We start from the raw sequence: 18,124 nt of genomic DNA on the forward strand, positions 1-18,124 counted from the left end.
CCTAGCCTTTCCTATAAGTAAAACAAGGGGATGTCATTACTGTCCCAAGGTCACCTCTAAAAAAAACATTTCCTGTCCTTCTCTTATTATCAATGATTGACTCTGTCTATGGTTGAAAAAACTGACAATTAACCCACCCACCCCCCCCCCCTTGCCCTTGGGGAAAGGGCTATAAGTTATGTTAGTCTCCCATTGTTTGCATATAAAGTTTTAATGGAAGGGATGGTGGTATAACCTTTGGAGGAGGCTCACTCAATTGGAAATCAAAATTACTTGTGCCGTTTTTAAGAGTCAAAGGTGATTGGAGGGTAGCCATTCCCCCCCCTTGTGCCCTTTTTCCCCGACTGGATCCAGTCAAAATTTTAAAATAGCCAGTTTGTTCGAAATAGTCCCAAATTCAAACGACTATAATCTAGGAGGTTGAAAATCCCCCATAACCCCAGAGCAAGGACTGTAATTTATGCAAGTTATCCACTGTTAACATATAAGGTTTTTGCAGAAGAGGTGGTCATCTCTGCCAGGTTGACAAACACTCATCAAGATGTTTTTTGAGCCCAACAATAAAGGCACTTCTTCTTCTCTTGAGTTATCAACCTTTAAAGTTCCCTCAAAGAAGAAATGATATTTTAAGCTAGTCTACACACATTCAAGTTAGTGATGCCAAGTGGAAGAGTTTTTGAGCAGCCCAAGAATCATCAGCTTGACAGTCATCAATCATGACTGCAGGGATTTGAGAATTTGCTAAACTGAGAAAGAGTTGCAGGAAAAGATATAGGGGAAAGTGAAAAAGTTTGTGATACCTTGGATGTGAAGGAAGATTTGTTTTGTGAGGAAGAATTAGCGACAGTACTAAATGGATTATAAAATAATAAGACACCAGGCGCTGATAGGCTGGTAAATGAGTTCCTTAAATATGGTGGCTCTGAGGTTAGAAATAAGTTACTGAAGATTATGAATATGATTTTTGAAAAAGGGGAAGTACCTAACGATTTTAAGAAAACCTTAATTAAGCCACTTTATAAGAAAGGTGATAAAAGTGAGTGTGGTAATTATCGAGGGATTAGTCTGGTCTCTGTAGCTAGTAAATTACCTAGTAATATGATACTTTTTAGACTGAGAGATTCTGTAGACAAAGTTTTAAGAGAAAAACAGTGTGGTTTTAGAAAAGTAGAGGATGTGTTGACCAAATTTTCACTCTTAGGTTAATAATTAAGAAGTACCTGAGTTGTCAAACATCTTTGATCCCCAGTTTTATAGATTATGAGCAAGCGTTCGATTCTGTTGATAGAAGAGCTTTAGTAAAGGTTTTATCTTTGTATGGTATACCAGACAAATACATTAAAGTGATTAGTGCTATGCACGAGAATACCACTGCTGCGGTTAAGGTAGGAAATGAGGTTAGCAGCTGGTTTTGTATTAAATCAGGAGTTAAGCAGGGTTGTGTTCCATCCCCCTTTATATGGATTATTTTGATGGACTTTGTTTTAAGGAGCACAGGAAAGGCAATGGGAGACCACGGAATCAAATGGGGAGGAAAAAGTCTCCTGGACTTAGATTATGCTGACAATTTAAGCATCCTAGATGAAAGTGTGAGCAAAATGAATAAACTTTTAGAGGTTTTGCGAGTTCAAGATTTGCTAGATGTTTTCCAGAGAAATTGCTTAAGGATTGTCCTGGGTACCCGGCTGACTGACCGCATTTCAAACAATAGGCCATGCGAAAAATGTGGTTCAATACCGCTTTCTAGGGCTATAATGAAAGAAAGGTTAAGGTGGCTAGGGCACATTGTGCAGATGAAGGATGACAGATTGCCGAAGATTGTTCTTTTCGGCCAACCGTCTAGGGCTAAACGGAAAGCAGGTTGTCCTCGTCTGGGTTGGGAGGACGCCATAAAGAAAGATTTAAAGGAAAAGAGAACTTCGTGGTAGGGTGTAAAAAGGGAGGCTGTGAATAAATTGGGATGGAGGAGAGTCCGTGGCTGTGTTGGCCTCAGGCGGCTAGTTGCTGCGGTGAGTTGTTAGTAGTAGTAGTAGTAGTTAGATAGATGTATGTTTCTTATAAGAGCATATGCGATTAAATTATAATAAAAAAAAACATTTAAAACAAGGAAGAAAGTGAAAAGAAAAAAACCTGACTAGCTGGAACTCACTGCAAATTATAAAGTAAGAACTTCATTAATAGAACTTTCTTTAGTTTTATATGAAGTCTAGGGCAATATCCAGGACTGTAGCAGGAAGGGGGGTATTGTGATAAACATGACTATAAAAGTCACAAACAGTATAAGAGGTAGCCTACTGTTCTAGTTGAGGGGCTTCTTACTATCTTCAAAAGTATTTGAGTTAGGTGAATGAAACTTTCAAGAAAGAATCCAGGGCCTAAAATATACTCTGAGAATGTATTACTACGCTACTATCACAGCCATTTTTTTTATTTCTAGGGCTTTGAAGATTGCATATACAATGGATTGCATACACAAAAAATGTTTTAGCTTAATTTTGGTTTTCAACCTCCTTTTCATTAGCCCTAGTTTTTAAAATGCAATTCATACAATTTCAGAACAGCTTAAGGCAAATCAAAGTTTTTTTTTCCTAAATTTGTGAAATAGATTTATAAATTATTAAAACCCTATAAATCAGGATTCAGCAAAAGCATGAGGCGAGGCACCAAAACCTTTTTATATGCCTCATTTGAGTAGTAGATCTATTTCTAAATGTTTAATTTTTTTAACATTGGAAGGGAAAGGTTTGGAGGCTCAGGATTCATTCCTGGGAGTTTTACTCACCTTGCTCAACAATTAGAATTTTACCACATAAAATGGTAAAATATCAGTTTAGCATTCCCACCCTTGAGGAGGCAACAGTATAAAATACTGAAAATTGCTTTAAAATTTTTAAACAATTATATCATTCCTTATTGCATACCAATAAACTTATCCCTGCCACATTGAGTAGGCCTATACATAATTTAGGCTATATATTTATCCATTAAGTGGGAGGTGTGAAAGTTTAGACTGGAAGCTGATCCATGTTACCCCCCCCCCCATTCAAGAAAGGTGGCCACAGCAAAGCAGAAAACTACAGACCTATCAGTCTTCTTTTAGCAGTGGCTAAGACCCTTGAGCAGATTGTGGATGCTGAATTTCTTACTCATCTCTTTATCAAAAATATAATGAATGAAAGAATATTTATTTCCCATCATACAGTTAAGCAACAAAACGCGATGGAGTATTGTGAAAATAAAAGAAAGAAAAACAACGAACTATGAACACGTAACATAAACATCAAAACAAAATCAAATTAGAGTCATTTTTTAGGGTTGTGAAGATGGCTGGTTTGAAAAACATTCGAACTGGGAGTCCCCTGCAAGGAGGGGCTCCATAACACCAAAACCTCAATCCACATAACCGTTTCTAAATCATCTAGGGATTTGTAGAAGGTACTTGGCAAACTTAAAGTAAGATTTGCGCAGAGATTGCTTATCAACATCAGTCAAAACGTCCCAAAAAGGCGTTAGATACAGTATATGCAGAAGGGCAATACTATTGTACAACTTGGCCAGTAGCTTATGTTTAAGGCCAACTTGCGAATGAACAATGCTAGCATATGCTGCACGTATTTTACTCTCAGCATGCTTAATAAGGAGCTTTCTTGTATTCCTAAGGGAGTACCCAATCGGTAAACCAAGGTAAACTAGCTCTGATTTAGGGGCAATATCTGAAAAACCTAGTCGTATGCTTTCTGGAACTAAAGAATCAGAGCAATTAAAAAATAGCACTTCCGATTTAGCAGCACTAATAGGCCTTAGCAGCAGCACGATAGACCTTTGTTATCATAGTGAGATGCAAGCTCAACAAAATTACATTGTAAACTGGTAATGAAACAGGACAGGTTCAAAAGGTCGTCGGCATAACAGAGTACAGATGTATCAACACCTTTAGATACGCAGCTAGTAGGAAGATCAACTTGGGCAGGGAGAGCGGCATTATTATAAATGGTCGGGGATGTTATTGCTCCTTGTTTTACACCAACGTAAACTGGGAGGTCTTCTTCAGCGAACGAGACACCGAGTTTCAACCGGACTTTCAGATGGTGATACATGTATTAGGGATGCACTATAACGTCCAGGATAACACCACGGTTATATAATCCAAGCATTGTTTGAGAGGGGAGAAGTGACACAAAGGCATTTGTAGGCATCAAGTCATGCTAATTGTAGAAAAAGCCAAGACAGATAGTAAGAGTAATTGAGTGGCAAATCTGGGATAAGCCCTTTTTAGGATTGTATAAGAATGATGTCATTTCATTTGTTGATAGATAAGTCTATCATCCATCCAGTTTTCATTCCTAGGGCAGAACTAAGGTAGGTAGATAGTCACAAAATTAAGGGATAAAAGATTGGATTGGTTTTCGAGTTTTTGATCGAAGATTGGGTAAATGAGCATTGTACTATGCCCCTATTTCAATTTTGGGTTGATGTGTGACTAACAATGTCCACTGGACTTGTATATAAAATCTGGGACTGAATTTGCTTGGACTCACCAGCGGCAAACAAGTGAAACCTATGCCTAATAGGCTTGGCCACTTGTAGTCTAATGGTGGAATACCGCGCAATGAATTGACACATGACCAACAAGTCCCCTTGTCTTGAAGGCGAGTGGTAAAATCTATAGTTTTTCAAGTGTTTAGTTAAATGGTACGGGTGAACGGCGGGAGTAAGTATGACTCTCTTATTGGATAAATACTCGTGTGTTAGCTTTTGGAAAGGCACACCTGCCTAGAATCTCAGGCAGGTTGACCAAGAATTTGAAATTGATATAGTACCGCTAGATTGTCTGGAATGAGAGGCAAACAAAACACGCCCGCCTATGGTCTTAGGAAGGTTTACCAAGAATTTAGAATTGATACAGGAGCGTTAATTTGCTTGGAATAACAAGCAAACAATCGTTTAAAGCCTAATAGTGAGGGCCCCAACTACCTAAAGTGTCAGGCAGGCAAGTGACCCAATTTATAAACTCAGACATTTGCACTAACAAAAACTTAATTCAATATTAGTTGGTCCAACAAGTTGCTGGAAATTACAAGGGAAATAAGCGTCCAAAACGTGAAAGGGTCTGTCTGCCTAGAGTGTTAGGTGAGTAAACCCATTTATTAGCTAAGACAGTTGCGCTAACAAAAAAATGAATTAAATATTGGTTGACCAAGTATTTAGTTGCAATGTCTGTGTTTGTGTCTTTGGTTTGACTGTCTAGGATTGTCACAAGCTTAGAGAGTTTTACTGAAAAAAAAAGCCCAGATAGTCAGCCAGAAATGTCCAAATTTTGGTTTAATAATTAATTAAAAATTTGCAAATGAAACCCCGGATGATAATCCACAGACCTTACATCAGGGGGTCACAATAGGGAAAAATGAAATTTGCTCAGAATGCTGGACTCAGCTGAGGCAATGAATAGATACTATTTGGTACAGGATAGGAGACATCAGGCACCCCCTCCCCACCTATCATGAAGAGAGAAGCTTGGATGCTAAGCGGTGGACGTGGGCTAGATTGGTACCCCATGTGAAAATGAAAAAAAAAATATTGTTGGTATGTGTGTAGTGCATGGTTACCCCATTACTGGCAGAGCTTTCAGTAGGGAAATCAGTTGACATCAATCTCCTTGAGACATATAAAATCATAACAGACTACTTGAATAAAGGAATCCCTGTGGACCTGATTTTATTTCACCTAGCCAAGGCTTTCAAAAAGGTGCCTCATACCATCTGAGATCAATCCTTACTCCAACAAATACCAACACAGACACAGTTGACTGGGCTATGGATTTTCCTGACTCGTCAGAGAGTCAACTCTTCATAGTCAATGGTGACGAAGTTTTCTCTGAGCTATGTGAAGTTGTATGCAGAACCTCCCAATGCACTGCCATGGGTCCTACCATATTCCTCATTTACATTAACAATATGGTGAAAAGAATAGGAACACCATTACTTTCTATGCTGACAACTCCAAGCTTTTAGGACCTGCAAATCAACAAAGTCTGCAGTGTGACCTTCTTCAAATCTAAACATGGGCACAGAATTGGCTAGTTGACTTCAACTTATCAGAGTGCAGTGTCCTTCACTTTGGTAGCAACAATCCCCATTGCTATGGTACGTAGCACAACATGCTCAATCCTAATTCACTGTCAAACTCAATGCTAAAGACAAGTTTCAAAGAAACAGACCTGGGAGTGCTGATGGATGAACATCTGTAGTTCCATGGGCACTGGCAACAACCAGTCCCAAGAGCAAATTCATCCCTTGGTCTCCTCAAATGCACCAACAACAACAAGCCACTCCCAGCTTCCATACAGTCTTTCTAGGGCTATAGTCAGGCATGTTTTGGACTTTGCTGGATGTCTCACCTGCTCTTCCTACAAGAATGATGCTAGCCTAATTGAAGGATTTCAGAGGCATGTCATGAGGTGTCTAACCAGCCTACAGGACCTCCTTTACAGCAACAGACTAAAGTGCTTGCAGCTGTCAATGCTTATTTTCAGGTGCTGCTGTGATTTAATGATGCTCACCTATAAGTATAACACACAACCATATAACCCCCTATTTACCAAACATTCAAGCTAGCACCATACAAGAGGCACTCACATAAACTGTCAAAACTTCCTGTTAATACATGTTTGTGGCAACATTTCTTCTCCAAATGTGTTATCAATGAGTAGAATAGCCTTCAAGCTGAAATGATGACAGCTTGATGACTTACAGCTGCATCCTTCAAGTCCAGACTAGACAAGGAATAGAATAACAAGTCATGGAAATATGAGTTCAAAAACCCACTGATGTAAACTTCATCATATGAGTGTCTTGCTAAGAGGATGATGCTGCTTGTCATACCCAACCATCTTACATACTCCATCTGAGGTTACAGCTATTAGGTGGTTTCAGCTTTAATCCACTAGACAATGGTCATCACAAACCATTCCTACTTTGAGGTCACTGTTACCAAGTAGGCTTGAATTGTATCTCTTCAGCAGACCTCTTTTACAGCATGTTAGTGGGACCTAACGCAGGGATGAAAGTTCAAAAGAAGGTACACCTTAAGTAATTTTTGGAATTTTATAGTGTTTCCTTCTACAGAGTGGGAATGCCAAAGGTAAATCTACAGTTACTAACATAATTTAGCTAGGATGAAAGTGAATACATCACTAGATGCCTTTTTTAATACTATTTCATAATTCAATAATTGCTTCTGGCAGTAATTACATTTTGAGCCCCTAAAGGGCTTAAACAGTCCATAGCAAACAAAAGTTTCAAAATATGATGATGTTGAGGCTAGACTGAAAAACCTGAACTAGAACAAATCTGTAGGGCCTGACAGAATACACCCTTGGACATTAAAGGAAGCTCATGCAGAATTGGCATTGCCTCTTGCAGCACTTTTCCATAAGTATCTGGATACAAAGATAGCCTAGTGTCTCAGGACTGGTGGAATGCTAATATCACCCTTATCCATAAAGGTGGCAGCCGATTAGACCAAACAAATTACTGCCCTATTACCATTACATCCATTGCTGGGAAAACTCTGGAAGGAATAGGGTAAGATGACTGGTAGTCGGCCGCCTGCCTAATCTCAGTCAGAATCTTTGATTGGAATGCATCGTGTCCAATACCTGGTCAAAAGACATTAATCTCAGCCATGGACGAGTATTAATCACTTTGCACACTTTTTGACATTTAATCTACACTAATTACTCTATTATACCACCTAGAAACTTGATTTTTTCACAGTTAGAATTGCCTTTCTTTTCTAAACAAGTATGTCATTAATTTAAATAGTTTTGCTATGCACACTGCAACCTATTTCAAATTTTTTGATAGCTATCAGGTCAGCCAAACATTACCCAGAACCTGGCCAGATAATTCTTGTCCAAAGAGAACACAATATACTGTTATCTCATCCACGGTAATCTGTATCTCGGTAACTTTCATTCTTTAACGTGGTTATCCAATAGGCTACTTGTCTTGCAACATATTAATTTTAAAAAGGTTTAATATCTTGGGATAAATTTGTTGGTTTTTTTTTCTGACAGAGGACCATTATTCAGATTGGAAAATCTAGCTTTCATTTGAAGTGTACACTAGGCTACTTTTGAGTGAAGGTACTTACACAAATGAATATAAGATGTCCAATAATCCCAGCCATTTAATTTTTATGAATTTTTTATTAATAAATTTCAATTTAGCCCAGGGGCTAAATTGTATTCTTTTATTGCACTATTGTAGACTTAGCTTGATTCTAAGTTATACATAATTCCGGGCTAACATGTTAAACAGGGGCATCAGCTATTTTTCTAAGTCCAAAAATATCAGCTGTTGGGGACATTTATTTTGGCACCAAGGGCCAATGCCATTCTTGTTGTAAATTCCCCCAAGAAAATTTCTTGCTTACAATTCTGCCTCAAAAATACTTCTTAGCATGATTCCATTTGAACACCATTGACCCCCATTCCCAACCAAATATCTAGCAACATAAGAACTTAACCCCCACCCCCCTCCTCCCTGTGGAAAATACATCCATGCTGAAAGTAAATCATATAAATCTATTTTGGAAAACTCATAAAACTCTGCAAAGTTTTCCCCAGGAAAATTCAGTTCAACATTGTTAAAAATAAATCCCTCTCACAAATTTTAAGAGGCACCATTTTTGTATCTTAATTAAAAAATTTTAATTTTAAATTTGAATTCCTTTCTAAATTTTAAATAAATTGGTACCCTCTCTTGCATTTGCAGAATAAATAACCATGCATTGAAAAAATTGAGTCGATTTGAGTGTAATTTGGCCTTTGCTCTTGACCAATTTTGAATAACACTTCTTTCTCATGCAAGAAAAAAAAAATAAACCCTTAAATTGATATTCATTCATCTTTTTAAAACAAAATTCCCAAGCATCCGGAGGAATGAAAAAAAATCTGGTGTAAAAAAAAAATACCCATTGTTTATGTATAGTATGTGTTATTGGGAAGTATGCATACATTTCTTGGGTGGAGGGGGGGGTGAATCTTCTGCTGGGAAGATTTTGAGAAATTTGTTTAGGAATTCTGGCACTTTCCCTCAGTTTAAAATTTCCCCTGTACAGTTCATCCCCCAGAAGCTTCCTTCCCCATGGAAAATATCCCAAGCAGAAGATTCACCACCCCTGTCCACCAAAAAAATGTGTGCATACTTCCCAAAAACAAATACAATACATAAACAATGGGCAAATTTTATAACTTAAAGACCTTTCCCCAGGGGCTGTGGAGGATCATGTTATTTCCAAAGGCATAGTTATTGGGCCTTTTAGCATTGCTGGACAAAATGACTATCTCAAAATTTTGATCAGACGACTTTAGGGAAAAAAGGGTGGGAAGGGGTCTAGTTGTCCTCCAGTTTCTGCTGGGATCTTCTGCTGGGAAGATTTAACACAGAAAAGAAAAAGTAAAACTAATAAAAAGAAATTTGTGCAGGAATTCTGGCAAATTCCCCTGTAAAGTTTATCCCCTGGAAACTTCCTTCTCCATGGAAAATATCCCAAGCAGAAGAATAACCACCCCCCTCCACCAAAAAAATATATTCATATGTCCCAAAAACAAATACTATACATAAACACTGGGCAAATTTTACAATTCAAAGACCTTTCCCCAGGGGCTGCGGAGGGTTATGTTATCTCCAAAGGCATAGTTATTGGGCCTTTTAGCTATTCTAGACAAAATGACTATCTCAAAATTTTGGACAGACAACTTTAGGGAAAAAAGGGGTTGGGAGGGGGTCTAGTTGTCTTCCAATTTTTTAGTCACTTAAAAAGAGCACTAAAATTTTTAATTTCGTTTTGAATGCGCCCTTTCCTGATATTCTAGGACTATTGGTTTGATGCAATTACCCTGTAAAAAAGACAACAAATAAACACGCATCAGTAATCGTTCTTCTGGCAAAAATAAACAAAATTCCGAAATGTCTGCCCATCTGCCAAAGTTAGAGCAAAGTAGATAGTGAAAACAAAAAAGGAGCTATATAGTGCCATAAAAGCAAATGTATACTAAAGAAAGTTTATTAAAAATGAGAAGTTAAAATATGATTTACAATTTATTGGTTGGTCATTTTTAATAAATTTTAATAAATCACCTTGTTGTTTATTGATATAATCCATTTTAACATTTAAGTTAGAATTATACTACACCATAAAAGATTATTTATTTTTATTGTTACACTTTTTACTAAAAAAAAAAACCCTGCACACCTTATTTTAAGGGCATAGGTTATAATTATATTTTGGTCTACCAAAGGGTGTGAGGGGGCCATAGAATAGTCCACTTTACCAATTCATTAAACACATAAAAATGGGAATTTCTAGCATAATTGGTGCCACCAAACAATTATTCTCCAAAATTTAGAAGGCTAGAGGGTGATTTTGTCTTTTTTTTTCAATGAAAGTGTCAAGACAAGTTAGCTTTTGAGTTCTGTGAAAAGGAGCAATAAATCTAGGGGGTAGATCCCCTGCCAAAATTGATACCTCTGCAAAAGAAATTGGAATTTGATTTAGCTTAAAGTCCTTCTTGTAATCTTATTCCCATTGAATTGAAATTCAATGTACATGCCCCATCAATATCAGTCAAACATGTCACATTAATACATTACATGTTGCTCATGTCAATTTAATAAACGACAAAAAAAACAATCAAATTGCATTTCATTTAAAAAAAATGTTTTAAGAATGGAAACAGCATAAAGAATTGATTGTCTTATCTCTATGCATAGGATTTATCAATGGATGATGTCATCACACAAAGCATGAATCAGACAGTCTGTGTCTGATTCATGCTTGTGTGCAAACAAATTTGTTTTTGTCTAAACTACTAATTAGGAGATGTCTAGTTGTTGCAAGATGGTGTATGCAGTGTTAGAGTTTGGTGGAACATTTTTTTTTTTTTTTTTTTTGGTGGAGAAGAATGAAGATGCAAAAATAGGTGAAAGAGATTAAAATTTGTGAAAGCATTATTGAAGATTTTGTGGATTCTAGCAAGAGGGGGTATAAACTAGAAACACTTCTTCTTGCAGGTCAGTCGCTAATCAATTACAGGCAATGGGACCAAGAGGTGACAAAAAGTTAAAAAAAGATTGTAAATAATAAAATAGAATTAAGGATGGAGAGAATGATTTTGCTTAACAAGGGCCACCAAAAGGGGGGGGAGCTAGGGGGTATGCCCCCACAGGGGTAATTTACTATGGGTTGGGGGCAGCCATCTCCAGACCCTAATTTGTAACCCCACCACCCCCCCCCCCAAAAAAAAAGCTGAAATTTAGATTCTACAAAAATCCTGTCAAATATAAGATAAGCATACATAATTCAAGCATCCACAGAAACAGGTCAGTTTTCTTTAGTATCCATTTGCTTTTATGGCACCATATAGCTCCTTTTTTTTATTTCAATATCTACTTTGCTCCAACTTTGGCAGATGAGCAGACATTTTGGAATTTTGTTTATTTTTGCCAGAAGAAAGATCACTGATGCATGTTTATTTGGGTTTTTTTTTCAGGGTAATTGCATCAAACCAATAGTCCTAGAATATTAGGAAAGGGTTAATTCAAACTGAAATTAAAAGTTTTGGTGTTCTTTCTAAGTGACTAAAAAAATTCGAGGACAACTAGACCCCCTCCCAACCCCTTTTTTCCCTAAAGTTGTCCAACCAAAATTTTGAGACAGTCATTTTGTCTAGCAAAGCTAAAAGGCCCAATAACTATGCCTTTGGAGATAACATAACCCTCTACAGCCGGGGAAAGCAGGGGAAAGGTCTTTGAGTTATAAAATTTACCCAGTGTTTATCTACAGTATTCGTTTTAGGGACATATAGATACATTTTTTTGGTTGAGGGGGGTGGTTATTCTTCTGCTTGGAATATTTTCCATGGGGAAGGAAGTTTCCAGGGGAAATTTTCAACTGGGGGAATTTGCCAGAATTCCTACACAAATTTCTTTTTATTAGTTTTCCTTTCTCTTTTCTGTAGAAAATCTTCCCAGCAAAAATTGGAGGACAAATAGACCCCCTCCCATCCCCTTTTTTCCCTAAAGTTGTCTGATCAAAATTTTGAGATTGTCATTTTGTCTGGCATAACTAAAAGGCCCAATAACAATGCCTTTGGAGATAACATGATCCTCTATAGCCCCTGGAGAAAGGTCTTTATGTTATAAAAATTGCTCATTGTTTACGTATTGTATTTGTTTTTGGGAAGTATGTCTGGGGGATGAACTGTACAAGGGAAATTTTAAACTGGGGGAATTTGCCAGAATTCCTAAATAAATTTCTTAAAATCTTCCCAGCAGAAGAATTAACCCATACAAAACGGGTTTTCTGTCGTGTCTCCAGTTTGACATATATAAAAGAGTGCATTTAACATAAAAGTACCATAGAATTTTACCAGAAACTCTCCACCCCTTCAGAAAACTCCCATGGGAAAAATGTCTGTATGTTTCCTAACAACAAACACTATCTGTAAGCAATAGACAAATTACAAAACTAAAAATGTACTTAAGCTTCTGCAATTAGGTTCTGATTGTTTTGTAGCTAGGGAGAGAAGGAGATACTTCAAAGGGCGCATTTTAATGCTAAAACATCTCAACTCCCAATGAGCCTTTGGATAAATACAAAATTAGCTCTATGGGAGAGACAAGAGGAGGATGGAGGTAGAAATTAATTTTAATCCAAAGGCAGTTCTAGTCTTTTTTTTAAATTGGAAGTGACTGGATACCAACCATAAGGGGTATATATCTAGGGGAGATTTTCCAGGGGGAGGGGTATTTGCCCTTCAATCACTTTTGACTTTTAAAAATTGCACTAAAACTTTCAATTTCCAGCAACTTAAACAGTTTCTGCATTTGAAAAGAAGCATTTTAGTTTGAAGGAAAGTGATGGAGTATATAAGGTTCATGGAAGGCATGTGGATTTTCATTTATTTATGGTTATACCATATTTCAAATAGCTAGAATACCAAAGACAACAGGGCAACAGTAGAATACCAGGACCTCAGGTATGTAGAATTTTTTTTATAAGTTGGCCAACTTGTTTTTTTATAGGTTGGCAAAACATTGACAATGCTTAAAATTCTACTCAAATAACAGGAATTGCATTTTCAGAATTAAAGCCAGAAAAAAAAGAAACTGAGAACTGAAAATTAAGGTAAAATTTAGTTTTTTCAAAATTTCAATAAGTAGACCAAATTTCAGGACCCTCCAGAGCGAGGAGTGGAGGTAGGTACTCCAAAATGACTTCCCAAGACATACTTTAGCCTGTAGATCTATCCCTGATAGTTTCATTTTCTGGTAAATTTGCAGGTGGCACAATAATTTAGCTAGGATGAAAGTGAATACATCATTTGATGCCTTTTTTATGCTCTTTTATAATTCAATAATTGCTTCTGTTGCAAATTATATCTTGAGTCCTTAAAGGGGCCCCAAAGGTATTTTATATGAATTATGAAAGAGCATAAAAAAGCATCAAATGATGTTTTCACTTTCATCCTAGCTAAATTATATGGTCCACTGCAAAGTTACCATGAAATTTACCCACCCCCCCCCCCCTAATATATACCCTGAATTTGAATATACCCTGATTTGTTGAAAACAAAGTTTCAAATTGCAAAATACAGCACTAGTTTTGTCAATGGCATTTGAAAATCTTGAAACATTAGGAAAATGGTTTATTACCTTAAATTACCTTAAATCACAGCTTGGAGTGAAATAAGTACTTTTGATCCTGTTGAATCACTCCTTGTGATGGCTGTTGTAGTTGGTTCAGTTCTGGTGGAAGATTCTGGTGCTTCCCAGTCAAACTTCTATGGTGTATCTTTCCACTCAGCATCCAGATGGCGTTTGAAAGCATCTGTTGATTCAGCAGCAACAGTGTCCTCCTTGAGGTTATTCCAGAGGTTCTCGATCTGATTCGAGAAGAAATTGCATCTTGCTCCAGTTGTAGCGTGATGATTGCGGATTCGTCTAGGGTGTCCTTGTGTTTTGTGGGAGGTGTCAATCTCCAGGATCTCATTTTCTTAATTGGTTCAGAGGAGTTTGTGCACCTGGATCTTGTCTCCACGTTTCTGTCTGTATACTAAGGAGGGGAGGTTGAGTTCCTTCAGCCGTTCACTGTATGTCTTGTTTTCCATGCCGGCAATCATCTTAGTGGCCCTTTGTTGGATTTGCTCAAGAACTGCCTTGTCCTTTTTGAATCGAGGGGTGGCCAGTATCGTCCCCACCTCCAGTCTAGGTCTTACTAATCCTTTGTAGAGTTTGGTGATTACGTGTTTACTCCTGCTGGTGATGCTGTGTTTGATGATGCCTAGGGCTCTACTAGCATTGGCTGAGATGTTCTGGGACTGGGAGCTGAATTTCAACTGGGAGTCAACGATGACGCCAAGGTCTCTCTCCTCCTGAACAGGCTCAATTGTGTGGTGACTTCCAGAATTTTGGGTCATGAGGTACTGATGTTTGGGGTTTTTGTGTCCAAAGTGTATGACCTTGCATTTTTCTGCGTTGAATTCCAGCAGCCATTTTTTGACCCAAGAGCACATGTGGTTGAGATCAGTTTGGAGGGATTGGATGGAAGAAGAGGTGTTGGCAGGATCTATGAGTTTCGAATCATCCGCATATAGGGTGGTTTTGTTGCTGGTGATGAGGGGTAGCTCATTTATGTAGATGTTGAACAGGGTGGGGCCCAGGACGCTGCCCTGGGGAACCCCACTAGTGACTTTGATTTCGTCAGAGAGGACATGGCTGTTTGGTCTGATTGTCACTTTCACTTGCTGTGTTCTGTCCCTCAGAAAGTCATCAGTCCATCTGACCACTTGTAGACTAAGAAACAGAGTAAGTAGCCTGTGAATGAGGTATTAGTGACAAACCTTCTCAAATACTTTAGCTAGGTCCAACAATATTATATCCACAGTTAATCCTCTCTCTAGTAGGTCAGTTACAAGACTATATGACTCAAGAAGGTTTGTGTCCACCGATCTCTTTGAGCAAAAACCATGCTGACTACTGCTGATAAGTGAGTTGGCCTCAAGATGGTTAATGATATGCTTGTTTATGATTATATGTTGCCCAAATTATATGTTTATATATGTGTTGCCCAATAAATGAGGTTTGAATTGTTACAAATAAGTATTTTTGGAATATATTACTCTTGAACAACTTATTTATAAACTAGTGATAAATTTTTAACAACTTTTCAATAACTTAACTACTGTTAATAACTTCTTTGTGTGTTACAAAAATGAAATACTTTTGGGGCCCCTTCAAGGGCTCAAGATGCAATTTGCAATGGAAGTGATTATTGAATTATGAAAGAGCATAAAAAAAGGCATCACATGATGTTTTCATTTTCTTCCTATCTAACTTATTTTGCCACCTGAAAATTTACCCATTTTCCTAGCCTAACCCCTTTCTAAGATAGCCAAAAGTAGCAAATGCAAAGGTAAAATTCTACTTTAGTTACTTTTGGCTATGTTGGAAAGGGGATGGGTTAGGAAAATGAAACTTCCAGGGATGGATCTAAATGCTAAGATATGTCCTGGGAAGGTACTTCGTAGTACCTACCTCCACTCCCCCTCCTCCCTCTATATAATGGTAAATTACTGCACATTACTAGTTGTTTTAGCTCACATTTCATCCTATATTACTATCATAATTTTAAATCACTGCTTACCTTACAGAACTTCAGCTTTTAACCATGTTCACTAAAATATACTCCAAAATCCTATTTTCATTTAATTGACAGTTCTTTAACTTATTTACTATCTAGCTGACATTGCTTATGGAACCCATTTGTGATGTCACAAGTTTGCTTATCATAACCCCTTTAACAGCAGCATGCAGATCCCATGGGATGGAAGACAACTCTGTGTTGATAAGCCATTTAAACATTATTGATTAGGGAAAGAATTAGACAAGAGATAGACCAGTAAAAAAAACAAATTGTTTTTAGAGGACAAATTATGTTATAAGAAGATGTTTTTATTTTTATAGGTCCATGCCCTCATGAAGCTTTTTAAATATTTCTGAAGCACTAATTGATAGAGCGCTACAAACATCAGAATCAACTTTAGAAGACAAGTTATGTCATGGGAAGATGTTTTTGAAATCCCCCTCCCCAAAACTCAAAAATTTCTAAAATTCTACTTAAGAAGCTTTTTAAGCAATTCTAAAGCACTAATAGATAGAGCGCTACAAATATTGGAATCAACTTTAGAGGACAAATTATGTTAAGAGAAGATGTTTTTGAAATCTCCCTTCCCCGCAAACTCAAAAATTTAAAAAATTCTACTTTGGAATCTTTTTTAAATATTTCTAAAGCGCTAAGACATAGAGTATTGCAAACCTCAGCATCAACTTTAGATGGAAAAGTATGTTGAGGTAAGAGGATCTTAAAACCCCTCCTCCTTCAAAACTCAAAATTTTCCGAAATTTTACTTTAGAAGCTTTTTTAAATATGTCTAAAGCACTAAGACATAGAGCACAAAAAACACCAGAATCGACTTTAGAGGACAAATTGCGTTATGGGAAGATATATATGAAATCCCCCTTTGCCCCAAACTCAAAAATTTCCAAAATTCTACTTTAGAAGCTTTTTAAATATTTCTAAAGCACTAAGACATAGAGCACTACAAACATCAGAATCAACTATGGAGGACAAGTTATGTCATGGGAAGATGCTTTTGAAATCCCCCTTCCCCCAAACTCAAAATTTTCTAAAATTCTGCTCTAGAAGCTTTTTAAATATTTCCAAAGCACTAATAGATAGCACGCTAAAAACATCAGAATCGATTTTAGAGGCCAAATTAATTCTACAAGAATTCCCCTTTCCCCCCAAACTCAAAATTATTTTATATCCCCCTTTGCCCCAAACTCAAAATTTTCCAAAATTCTACTTTAGAAGCTTTTTCAAATATTTCTAAAGCCCCAAGACATATAGCACTACAAACATCAGAATCAACTATGGAGGACAATTTATGTCATGGGAAGATGTTATTGAAATCCCCCTTTGCCCCAAACTCAAAATTTTCCAAAATTCTACTTTAGAAGCTTTTTTAAATATTTCAAAAGCACTAAGACACTGGAGCGTTACAAACATCAGAAACAACTTTAGAGTACAAATTATGTTATGGGAAGATGTTCTTGGAATCCCCCTTCTCCTCAAACTCAAAATTTTCAAAAATTCTACTTTAGAAGCTTTTTTAAATATTTCTAAATTGCTAAGACATAGAGCGTTACAAACATCAGGATCAGCTTTAGAGGACATATTATGTTATGGGAAGATGTTCTTGTAATCCCCCTTCTCCCCAAACTCAACATTTTCCAAAATTCTACTTTTGAAGCTTTTTTAAATATTTCTAAAGTGCTAAGACATAGAGCACTACAAACATCAGAATCAACTATGGAGGACAAGTTACGTCATGAGAAGTTTTTTTTTAAATCTCCCTTCCCCCAAACTCAAAATTTCCAAAAATTCTACTTTAGAAGCTTTTAAAATATTTCTAAAGCACTAATAGATAGAGTGCAAAAAACATGGAATGATGTTTTGTAGTGCTCTATTAATAAGTGCTTTAGAAATATTTAATTTTGAGTTTGGGGGGAAGGGGGATTTTAAGAACATCTTCCCATAACATAATTTGTCCTCTAAAGTTGTTTCTGATGTTTGTAGTGCTCTATGTCTTAGCACTTCAGAAATATTCAAAAAAGCTTCTAAAGTAAAACTTTGGAAAATTTTGAGTTTGGGGGAAAGGGGGATTTCAAAAACATCTTCCCATAACATAACTTGTCCTCTGAAGTTGATTCTGATATTTGTAGTGCTCTATCTATTAGTGCTTTAGAAATATTTAAAAAGATTCTTAAGTAGAATTTTAGAAATTTTTGAGTTTTTTTGTGGGAGGGGAGGGAGGATTTCAAAAACATCTTCCCATGACATAACTTGTCTTCTAAAGTTGATTCTGATGATTGTAGTGCTCTATCAATCAGTGCTTCAGAAATATTTAAAAAGCTTCATGAGCGCATGGACCTATAAAAATATTATTTGAAAAAAACTACGTTTTCTAAAGAGTTAAAGAGGCTGAGTTACAAGG

The 18,124-nt window shown here is 36.9% G+C and overlaps 1 protein-coding gene across 1 annotated transcript in view; it reads right to left on the minus strand.

Moving 5' to 3' along the window:
* LOC148948375 (U3 small nucleolar ribonucleoprotein MPP10) overlaps positions 1–18,124 on the minus strand; it is an 87,590-nt gene that overhangs the window by 67,547 nt on the left and 1,919 nt on the right. The window lies entirely within an intron of this gene.

The sequence above is a fragment of the Artemia sp. Qi Xiang Cuo genome, chromosome 9 (assembly GCF_049724085.1).
Source record: "Artemia sp. Qi Xiang Cuo chromosome 9, ASM4972408v1, whole genome shotgun sequence".
NCBI classification, from domain to species: Eukaryota; Metazoa; Arthropoda; class Branchiopoda; order Anostraca; family Artemiidae; genus Artemia; species Artemia sp. Qi Xiang Cuo.